Here is a 12,473-nt window from a genome sequence, read left to right on the forward strand (position 1 = left end):
GTTATTAACCTAAGACACAGATACTTTTAACTGATCGATGATAGCGGCACGTTCGCCGGCCGGGATGGCAGCGAAGCCTCAGTGATTTTTCGATCCTCCAGTTTAAAAAACCCAAACAATTACAGTTTTTGTCTTGCAGAGTGTGAAACTGTTGATTATTTGTGTAAACATCGGTCTATTTGCTGCATTTGCATTATCATTTATGCAAAATCTATACCATTTTCGGCTTTAGTCCCTGTGACAAAGGCTATACATACAGAAGTAATTGTGTATATATTGTTTTCAACAAGGCTAAGCTATTTACACAAGTAGGGAGAGTGGCTTTCTTTGTCCTCAAGCATAAATTAATGTGGGTACATACATTATCCAGCCTATTAACACAAGTGGGGAGAGGTTTTTGAATTTGTGCAGTCTGTTTGCAAATTTAGCCTGGAAAGTAAACAATACTATAAAATGAACAAAAAACCTACAAGTTTCACAGTGCACGCACACACTCTGGCTCCCTCTCCCTACAAAAATGCTGACACTTGCGGCCAAGTGACGTAACACGTACTCTCCGTTTTCGAATGCTATTGACTGATCATTCAATTAACACTGATGAATTGTGGGATAAAATCAGTGTCAGTCAGCACAAATCTGCTTAAATATATTATGAAAATCAGTCTTAACATGCCGCGTTTCTTAGTCTCTCTAGATGATTGTACCGTCTCTTTAACTTGGCGGGAAAGCATTCCGTCTGGACAGTTTATTTTAGCAGAAGCCTGGCTGACGTCCCGGCAATAGTGACATGTAACACACGCACACACACACCGTGACACTGACACACACCCGGCACACACACACACGGCACTTTTTATTCAGCTTCAAGTTGAACAACACAAATAATTCAGAAAATGACGCCATGAAATCACGAATATCGGCTGAGCTCGAACGCTGATTGCTCACTTCACACTTGTGTAGATAGCCTGGCTTCGACGAACACGGTCTATGTTGCACAACTGCTTGTGTAAATAGCCAGTCCAACGACGTGAGTGACTTCCCTTTGGTAAGCTCATTATTTTGTGAAAGTAAACGTGCGACATCGATGACATATATATTAATTTCTCGACTGAAACTGAGGAGCTGAAGTCATTGCTGGCAGTAGAAAGCCCACTGTTTGTTTTTGACGGCCATGCTGTGAATGTATAGTGCGTTGAAATGAGCAAGTTCTTCGTGTTCACCTCCGACGAAAAGCCAACACAGATCCCGGCAAAGTACTGGCTGAACTGTTGTCTTTGGAGGACGCCAGCTAGATCTACATGCAAACTGCGGATGTTCGCAAATGACGACCAGTATCACCATGGGAACATTTTGCTTGGAATTGTCAGTGACCAGAATGGTAAGTATTCATCATATTTCACAACGTAAGTATGCATAGCTTCTAAAGGCAACTGAATACGGTGTGCTGTTGGCAGTGGCCCTTGCCGATGGTGTCAGTGTCACAAGGTCAAGGCATGTACAACTAGTAAAGTTCCACACACTTGTCACTTTATGCGTGTGAATGTGAATTAATTGTGATGTATGTGTTGCACTCTGTACAAGTATGTGTGTGTGTGACTGACTCATAATTCACAGGATCATTATAATCGAGGAAATAAAGTTTGATTATCTGTGTGAGTATTTTATGTTTTCCTGCTAATTTGACTCAGTTGTTTTAAGTTACTTTAAAATGTTTGTTTTTTCAATTGATGTAAATGAATCATTGATAGTGATACATGTATACATCATGGTCAGCGCAATTCAGATGGTTTTTTATTTATATTATGTACAGTTGTCCTGGACTTTTGATCCTGCTGTGATGATGATGTCACCTCCAGATGAACCAGAGCTGCTTCATCATTCATCAAAACAGCACAGCTGTCTGATTTTTCTTCAGGTACTTTTCAATTTTATCATTATAACTTATACATGATTGTGCAGGTCATTCATTGCTTTAAGTTTAACAAGAACATAACAGTATCACTATCACTAAACTCTGAATTGATTGATAATGTTAATAATGCCTTAAAAGTTAAAATATGTTCCCAATACTATTGGTACCAGTGTGTTAAGGTAATTCCACAAAGGCAGTGATTCTGAGTGAAACTAGCTGAATTTGATGAATTTGTCAGTCTGTATTCACATTTCAATCTTGTGTTCTTTGTAAATTGTATCACTTTTCATTTATCTACAGCAAGTGTGTAATGAATCTTTATTCTGTACATGTATTTCCATTTATCCTACTGTATACGTGAGAGAGACACCCGTGAGATAATAATTGTTCAAATCACACATGTTTATATCATGTAAATGAGGTCATGTGACGTCAAGCAAGTCTGGCAGGGACCTGTTTTTCCACTGCTTATGATGCCAAAGTCACCGAGACAAACGTCATAATAGAAACAAAAATTGTGCTCGCTAATTACCCTCAATGAGTGACTTCCTTTGCTTTGACGTAATAGATTGCACGAGGCTTTAGAAGAGATCGAGGTTCAAAAACAAGCATCTTCAATTTAGCTGCCTCGACTGCAAGACATTTTCAGTCAAATACATGCAAGTACAGTATGTAGGATCAACAGAATACTACATGGCTTGCTGTGTCGTACCATTTTCAGTCAAATACATGCAAGTACAGTATGTAGGATCAACAGAATACTACATGGCTTGCTGTGTCGTACCAGATTTACACTCGTTGCTTTTTCAAATAGTGAACATCTCGCTTTCGCTCGCTGTTCAATATTTACAAAAACGAGTGTAAATCTGGTACGACACAGTAAGCCATGTAGTAACTAGTATTCTCTATTTAACCTAATGCTTTTGGGTTATCACCGGCAGCGGCTATTTGAATGAGGATTGTGTTGAGGGGGTTAATACTGACTGACTTTAGATGAAGAGTTCCTAGACCTGATTTTTGTAAAGAGGCATCATGATGATATCCTGGTTTTTACATTTAGTCAAGTTTTGACTAAATGTTTTAACATAGAGGGGGAATCAAAACGAGGGTCGTGGTGTATGTGTGTGTGTTTATGTGTATGTGTGTGTGTGTGTGTGTGCGTGCGTGCGTGCGTGCGTGCGTGCGTGTAGAGCGATTCAGACCAAACTACTGGACCGATCTTTATGAAATTTGACATGAGAGTTCCTGGGTATGATATCCCCATACGTTTTTTCTCATTTTTTTTTTTATAGATGTCTTTGATGACGTCATATCCGGCTTTTCGTGAAAGTTGAGGCGGCACTGTCACGCTCTCATTTTTCAACCAAATTGGTTGAAATTTTGGTCAAGTAGTCTTCGACGAAGCCCGGACTTTGGTATTGCATTTCAGCTTGGTGGCTTAAAAATTAATTAATGACTTTGGTCATTAAAAATCTGAAAATTGTAAAAAAAATTATTTTTTTCTAAAACGATCCAAATTTACGTTCATCTTATTTTCCATCATTTGCTGATTCCAAAAACATATAAACATGTTATATTTGGATTAAAAAAAAGCTCTGAAAATTAAATATATACAACTTATTATCAAAATTAATTTTTTGAAATCAATTCAAAAAACACTTTCATCTTATTCCTTGTCGGTTCCTGATTCCCAAAACATATAGATATGATATGTTTGGATTAAAAACACGCTCAGAAAGTTAAAACAAAGAGAGGTACAGAAAAGCGTGCTATCCTTCTCAGCGCAAGTACTACCCCGCTCTTCCTGTCAATTTCACTGCTTTTGCCGTGCGCGGTAGACTGACGATGCTACGAGTATACGGTCTTGCTGCGTTGCATTGCGTTCAGTTTCATTCTGTGAGTTCGACAGCTACTTGACTAAATGTTGTATTTTCGCCTTACGCGACTTGTTTTTATTGCACTGATATATCGATAGAGAATGTCGATATTTGTAAACGTCTGCCATTTCCTAATGTTTGTTTCATTATTTTGCATACGGATATGGCTAATAAGTGGATAATCTGTTACGACACGAAACACGTTCTAAATCCGGGAAGGGAGGCTACTCCAACGTACTTTCCAAAGTGTACTCCAGCCTTAAATGTATGGCCAGTTGTGATTGTTTTTACTCTACACAAATTATTTATGTTACCATCCGCATCCTGTGCACGGCCAGAATCTGATCTCAGACCACCGAGCTTTTACATACAACGAATCCATCCTTTTGTTTGAACGCTTACAGCTAGGGAGAATCTTAGCTGCTCTTCATAAGTTCATGGATACAGGTCAATTGGTTTTTTTCGTTTTATTTTTCATTGTCTTAACTCTTATTCAGAGCTGACATTATTGTTGACTATAACTGTTATGGGAATGATGATAATGATGTTTGGGATTTCTGTTCAAGTTTGAGACTACATGACATTGACAGGGCATCACTCTACCATGTACGCTTACTGTCATATAACTGGGAGACCGGCACGGTTGGCCTAGTGGTAAGGCGTCCGCCCCGTGATCGGGAGGTCGTGGGTTCGAACCCCGGCCGGGTCATACCTAAGACTTTAAAATTGGCAATCTAGTGGCTGCTCCGCCTGGCGTCTGGCATTATGGGGTTAGTGCTAGGACTGGTTGGTTCGGTGTCAGAATAATGTGACTGGGTGAGACATGAAGCCTGTGCTGCGACTTCTGTCTTGTGTGTGGCGCACGTTATATGTCAAAGCAGCACCGCCCTGATATGGCCCTTCGTGGTCGGCTGGGCGTTAAGCAAACAAACAAACAAAATATAACTGGGCCAACCAGACTAGAGAACTGCTACACCTGTGGTGTTAGGTCATTACTACATGCAGTATGTAAGAAATGTTAAGTCCTTTGTACTGGAAACTTGCATTCTCCCAGTAAGGTCATATATTGTACTACGTTGCAAGCCCCTGGAGCAATTTTTTTGATTAGTGCTTTTGTGAACAAGAAACAATTAACAAGTGGCTCTATCCCATCTCCCCCCTTTCCCCGTCGCGATATAACCTTGAACGGTTGAAAACGACGTTAAACACCAAAGAAAGAAAGAAAGAATTACTACATGCAGATAGCATAACCTGGGCACCCTCAGTGATATCAATTTTTGAAAACGTTAGAATTGCATAGTGATATATGTATCCTTTTTAAAAATAAAAGTGAAGATCTCAACACACTTTGTCTTTCTAGTTTTCTCTTGCATTGATTTGAGAGGAAAATCTGTGTCCTTAGAATTTTTCAACAAGAAAAGCAAATGCTCATTCGACTCGCCTTCGCCATACGTAAAATAAATCGGACAAAATATTGCTGTTTCATAGTTTGTCTTATCTTACGTCATAGGTGAGAGAGCTACCAGTACCAATGCGATAGAGGTCCTTCAGGGCACATTGATTATCTTATTGCTCAGGTGAGTAAAATAAAACATGTCTTAAGTTAAAAGGAGTAATCCACTAGTATTAGGATTCACTGTCAGTCGGTATGTCTGGCCGGACGAATGGCCGGCCGGCTGTGGACAAAAAGCTTAACACACTTTGTCTTTCTAGTTTTCTCTATTGCATTGATTTGAGAGGAAAATCTGTGTCCTTAGAATTTTTCAACAAGAAAAGCAAATGCTCATTCGACTCGCCTTCGCCATACGTAAAATAAATCAGACAAAATATTGCTGTTTCATAGTTTGTCTTATCTTACGTCATAGGTGAGAGAGCTACCAGTACCAATGCGATAGAGGTCCTTCAGGGCACATTGATTATCTTATTGCTCAGGTGAGTAAAATAAAACATGTCTTAAGTTAAAAGGAGTAATCCACTAGTATTAGGATTCACTGTCAGTCGGTATGTCTGGCCGGACGAATGGCCGGCCGGCTGTGGACAAAAAGCTTAACGTTGAACATTGGGGATTGGGGGTGGCGGTCATAGGTAGTGAAATCCTCCTTTTAAGATTTTCAAAACCCTGAAAAAATCAGGTCTTACAATGGGGGTAAACTTACATAAGTTATGACCAGAATATCTTAGAAAACAGGGTCTTGAAAATGTCAATAGGTAACATGCGCCTTGAGTCGCCTTGAGATACGTGCGCGATATAAATCCTCGTAAATAAATAAATAAATAAATAAATAAATGTCTTGGGGGGGCGTTGTTGAGTAAGTGATTTTGGTTGTTGGGTAAGTTACCGAAAAATAACTAGCCCTACTCATTTACAGAGAGAAAGAAGCAGAGGGGGGAATCATTTTTGGTAACTTAACCAACAACCAAAATTACTTACCCAACAATGGGCCTGAATCCTCGATAGCTCACAGGTTGATGAGCTAGCGATTGAAAGGTTCCGAACGCTCTAATGTACGAAATGTACATCTCTAGACGAAACAATACAAACATACTGCATTTAAACTAGCAACTACAGGCTTGAACACATTAATCTCCATATAAAATCGATGAGTTTGGTTGTTTTCTAAATTCAAATCTAACGATCAGTGCAGAGAAACTCGCTTTAGATCTCTTGCAAGTGCAAGCAAACTCCAAAGGCAAGTAACTCTCATACTCTGTGAAAGTGTCTGATTTTGCCATTTTTGGGCATTCTTATAACATTTTCAAGACTTTCCAATTGATAAAAACTGATGAAATTATTTGTACTATCACTCTGAAGGGTTTACTTTATGAAGGTATGGTGCTATTAGTAACTTGCTGCTTTTACAAAGAGAAATTATTTTTGGCACAGGCTCAGAGAACATTTATGTTACCTTGAAAATAATACTGCTGATTGTTTCTTGTTAATGTTTTATTTTTCTCCATTGTTTCTTGTTAATGTTTTATTTTTCTCCATTGTTTCTTGTTAATGTATTTTTTTTCTCCATCTTTTGTAGCTGCCTGGCATGCCGGTAAAGCTGCTGATCCACACAAATGGAAGAGTCTCACTGAACAAAAGGAAGGAAGAGCCTATGCGCCAGGGGTTCAGTTGAGTTGTTGCTCTTCACAAACCTTTCACATGTCTGCACACATTCAAGGCTCATCAACCAGTAAGAATATATATGGTACGTGGTCGAGTCAGTGCTTTTTATTAATTTTAATATTATTGATTCAAACCCCCCAATCCTTCACACACCTTCTCTTGGATTTAAAGCAATTTGTTAAGTATTTTTACTTTCTGAATTTCATCTGTACTTGATGAAAGAACATTTTCTCTCACGTAACATTCAAAAAGAAAACTGAAGTTTGTACAGGGTAACCCCAAAAATGTAACCCATAAAAACAATTCTCATTGTAATAAATTCCACATCTGTCGATCACATATTAGTTCATATTTGGTGTATATTCACTTCAGCTTATGTATGACCTCTCAACAAAGTTGCCAGTTTGTAGGTAAAAGAATGGTAGCCTAAAAGAATCTGACTTTTGTGAGATTTCGGAAAACAAATCTTATTTTGGGGATTGGCTCAACATTACCAGGTTGAAAACTGAGCCTGAGCTATACTAACCGGTTTTAAGCCCTCCAGATTGTTAGTACCTAGTAACCTCTAACCAACTCTAGACAATCAATGACTTGAATGCAGCCGTTACAATTAAGCAGGATCAGGGCATTTGCCTTAGAGGAACGAGTTCATGTCATTGATGAATTTTGCGCGCCATTGCGCAAGTGTAACCTTACAATGAAGGGGGTCATTAAAGTTCAGCAAAAATCTTTATACAGGGTGACCCCCAAAAAATGCAACCCTCAAAAATGTTAATAACTTCTACATCTGTTGACCGAATCACTTCATATTTGAGGGACATACATTTCAGCGTATGCATGACAGTTCCACAAAGTGAAAATTCTATAAATCAAATGGTTTGACTCTTGTGCAATTTAAAAAACAAGCTGCCAAATTCGGGGATTGACTCATTTGTACGAGGTTTGGCATTGAGCGGTAGCCGAACTTGCCCAATTTTTGCCCTCCAAATTGTTACCTTTGGGGTAATTCGTATAACATAGTATACCTTAATCAACATTAGACAATCAGTGACTTAGTTGCAGCAATTACAGGCAGGATCAGGGCATTTCCCATGGATGAAGTGTCACTTCACAACAAAGGGGTTACAATTTTCCAGTCATTTTAGTTTGGCAAATATTTTTTATAGTTGTTGTGCATGCACTTTAGTTCGTCTATGACCATTCTACACATCTTTGACTCTGTAGGTAAAATGGTACGACATGTACCTTTTCTCCAAAATGTGTTCCAAATTACACCTCCGAAATTGTCAATCAGACGACAATTTTCTTGCTTGGGGAATGCCTTGAGTCTAGTTGTAACTGCTTTCTTCAGGTCACTGATGATCTAAGGGGTGTTTGTGTATACTCGGAAATTCAGATAATCCGAAAGGTTAAGGTCTGGAGGGTTCAGATTAGGTAAGTATTGCTGCCGCTCAATGTCAAACCTTGTTCTGTTGAGTCGATCGCCGAATTCGGTAACCTTTTTTGAAATTGCACAAACGTCAGACCATTTTGATCTATATAATTGTCACTTTGTGGAAGGGTCATGCATAGGCTGATATTTATGTCTTCCAAATATAAAGTAATTCGGTCAACAGATGTAGAGTTATTAGCATTCTTTAATTTTAGGGTTGCATTTTTGGTAGTTGTGCATGAATTTAAATTTGTTCATGACCACTCCACAAAGTTTCCTGTCCGAAGGTAAAACAAATGTGTTCCGATTTAAATTATCCATCCTAAATTGTGAATGAAAAGCACTTTCATGTCCAGGGTTTGTCCTGAACCTAGCTATAACTGCTGTTTTTAGGTCACCAATGATCTGGGAAAGGGGGTGTGTGGGTTGTATACCTATAAAAGTGTCAATCAGCGGACTGCATAGCTGAAGTTAATGTACGTTAACCTTCACCAGATCATGCTTTGGACTACACAGTCCGGATTATGTGGGTCGTGTACGACCCATAATTTCCTAAGGATTCAACGTAAAAAGTATGTGTCATACACGACCCACGCCATCTGAATAGGGATAAACAAGGTAAAACTCTGAAACTCCTCCTGCATTTACAGGCACTCCCTTCACACACTTTCAGCCCCCACTCTCACTGACCTGGAGAAAGTCCTAAAAAAAATGACCTTGAAAACCTGTGACCTTGACCCTCTTTCCACACAACTCTACTCTGACTGTCTTCCTGACCCCCTCCCTTCTATTCTCAAAATCATCAACACTTCTCTGCCAACAGGCACTGTCCCCAACTCCTTTAAGACTGCTATTGTCAAACCTCTACTCTACTGAAGAAACCATCGCTTGACCCAAACACTCTCAGCAACTACCGCCCTGTCTCAAACCTTTCCTTCATCTCCAAACTCCTGAAACAACTCGACCTCTCACCTTCTTTGCAACAATCTTCTCTCTCCGCTTCAATCTGCCTATCGTCCTCACCACTCCACCGAAACTGCCCTTCTCAAAATCACTAATGATCTCCTCCTTGCCACTGACCAAGCTGAAATCTCTGCCGTCGCCCTACTTGATCTATCAGCGGCCTTTGACACAGTCGACCACAACATCCTCCTTCAACGCCTTCAGCACACCTTTGGTATCCATAGCACAGCTCTTTCTTGGTTCTCTTCTTATCTCACCGACCGCTACCAGACTGTTTCGATTGACAAACTGAAATCTGACCCCATCAGGCTTGAGTGCGGAGTCCCTCAGGGCTCAGTCCTTGGGCCTGTACTATTTACTCTCTACACTCAACCTCTTGACCACATCTTTGACCGACACAACGTTCTCCACCACTCTTTTGCCGACGACTCTCAACTTTACAACAGCTCTTCCCCTGACCAGTCTGAATATCTTCTTTCCTCTATCTCTGACACTATATCACTGACGTGCAGAATTGGATGACAGAAAACAAACTTCAGCTCAATAGCAACAAAACTGAAGCCATTCTAATAGGCACTACATCCAAACTCTCCAAAGCAACGTACTCTCTTCAACTCTCTGACTCTTCTGTCCCGCTGTCTTTTGCTGTCAAAAATATCGGAGTCACTCTAGACAACACCCTTTCCATGAAACAACACATCTCTTCTGTCTCTCGCACCTGCTACTTCCAACTCTGCCGCATCACCACTATCCGCAAGTACCTCACCACAGATGCTACCGCCAAACTGGTCACTTCCACCATTCTCTCACTTCTTGACTATTGTAACTCTCTCTTGACTGGTCTTCCCTCTTCTTCTATCTCTCGTCTCCAACGCATTCAAAATAGCTCTGCCCGTCTTGTCTTACGAAAGAAAAAGAGACCATATCACCCCCCTCCTAAATCAGCTCCACTGGTTGCCCGTCCCTGCCCGTATCACATACAAAATCAACACTCTCACCTACAAATGCCTCCATGGTCTCTCCCCTGCCTATCTCTCCGACTCTCTCTCTCTATATGTCCCTTCACGAGCACTGAGATCATCTGCCGACTCCCTTAAGCTCAACATCCCCCACACCAAACTCAAAACAGCAGGTCAATGCTCATTTTCTTTCCAAGCACCTAGCCAATGGAACACACTACCTCTCCCCCTCCGTCAACAACAGTCCCTCGAATCATTCAAATCTGCACTCAAGACATTCCTTTTTTCCAAATAATCCATGCATTCTACACTGCCCACCCCCATCCCACCCTGAATAACTGTACATATTTAATGGTTGATGGTGTGTGTGTGTTAATGACTTTAAGTCTCCGTGTGTGTGAATGAGTGTATGTGCGCCTTCGGTCGCCTGTTGGTGAGACATGTGCGCGTTACAAATATTCGTATTATTATTATTATTATATGAGTGTGCATGAGTTGTTAATGCGAAAGAATGTGTATGAGTGCGCCTTGAGTCGCCTTGTGGTGAGATATGTGCGCGTTATAAATTCTCGTATTATTATTATTATTATTAAAATTCCTTACCATATGGGTCGTCCACGACCAACATCATCCGGACTGTGTAGTTCAAATTGCGTCATCGTTTATTTGTTTGTTTAGATTAGAAAGATAGTCTTTCAAAAGTTGGGCAATGGGAAGGTCGCATGGTGATTGGAGATTACATGAAATCTCAATTAAAGGCTGCCATACTCGTAGCGTTCATTAATTAATTCATATTGTTTACATGTACCAATAATGTTATAAAACTGTATCTAAGGGGATATAATAACGATTGGCTGTAGCTTTCAAACACAGAAAAAATTATTTCAGTATTGCAAAGTGGTGTTGATAGTGTCAAATGTAAACAGAACAGTCTCAAATGCCATCTTTGGTTTACGAAACGTCACGAAGTGAGGTCAACGGTCTAAAAGTAGCCCAAGTCTTGGAGAACTGTTGCTAAACAATGCAATAAATAGTTATTTCTCGTAATTGGTGAGGACTTCAAACCTAAAACTTTGCAGGAAGCTTAATTTATACAACCCCGCAACAATGGGAAAAGCCCTGGATGTAATTAAACTAATTAAATAGTACTATGTCGGCCTTTAAAAACTCCAAATAGTTTCAGAGATATAAATACGATTTTGTGAGGCTCTGGGTCGTCCACGACCCACGAAGCAGGGTGAAGGTTAGTATGAAGTAATTTGGTCAAAAGATGCAGAAGTTATTAGCAATTTCAAGACAAAAAGCACAGACAGAAAGAAATCAAATGCACTTTTAACATAGCATCGAATGTAAAAAGAGATAAAATAAAAAAGACGACAATTTTGTCAGTACATTTTTTTCTCTCCATCCAAATAAAACAAAAATAATGTCACTGTGGAAAGAAGTGCAGATGATTACCATAACTGAACAAATGAGAAAGCAGTTAAAGATCTCCGGGGCAGAACAAAAAATAGCATACATCCCATCCAGAGAAGTGTTAGAACTGAACAAAACATTGCACAAGCCAACTTCAGCCAGATACAAAAACAATAAGTAAAGACGAAAACGCCTGATAAGAATTAACTTTTAAACCTTTAAATTTATCAAAAAAAGTATTGAAACAATTGCCTATGATTACAAACAAGTTTCATATGATCATTAAAAAAATTCACAGGAAATTTAAATACTGTATCAATGTGTAGGTTATCAAGTGCTATATCTGAAAACCATGTTCGATTTGTGTAATGTCTTCCTTTGACAATGGCAGACAGCACTCTTTGCCCTTGGTTGCAAAATAAGATTTCACTGATTTTACTGAAACAAATTTGTGATTTTTGTGATCTTTTTGTTCTTCAGGAATCCAAGGCGCTGGTATTGGATGACAGCCTCCTCTCAGTTTCAAACACCCAGAAAAGATGTGCCCTGAAAGAAGAAGAGGAGTGAGAGTACACCAGCACATTGCACACGTACATGAGCTGCTGAAAGGGAAAGACACTTTATTTTGTGGATGTATGGCTGCTCGCCTATAGCGTAGTTGAGAATGTACACAACCAGATATATTCCCAACCCTTCGGTTGGGTAAACTCACTTCCCCGCTGGATATAATTATTACAATTATTACTTGTTGGAATTTTGGATTTAAGCTGAGATCTCTCTATGACTATGGGGGGGGGGG

General features: G+C 39.7%; 1 long non-coding RNA gene across 1 annotated transcript; it reads left to right on the forward strand.

Moving 5' to 3' along the window:
• Positions 1 to 1,300: 1,300 nt before the first annotated feature.
• Positions 1,301 to 12,473, forward strand: LOC138959528 (uncharacterized). The gene is made up of 6 exons (XR_011453735.1): positions 1,301 to 1,378; positions 1,811 to 1,915; positions 5,300 to 5,366; positions 5,655 to 5,721; positions 6,819 to 6,986; positions 12,155 to 12,473. It is a non-coding gene; the product is annotated as an uncharacterized lncRNA (long non-coding RNA).

The sequence above is a fragment of the Littorina saxatilis genome, linkage group LG2 (genome assembly GCF_037325665.1).
Source record: "Littorina saxatilis isolate snail1 linkage group LG2, US_GU_Lsax_2.0, whole genome shotgun sequence".
Lineage (NCBI taxonomy): Eukaryota > Metazoa > Mollusca > Gastropoda > Littorinimorpha > Littorinidae > Littorina > Littorina saxatilis.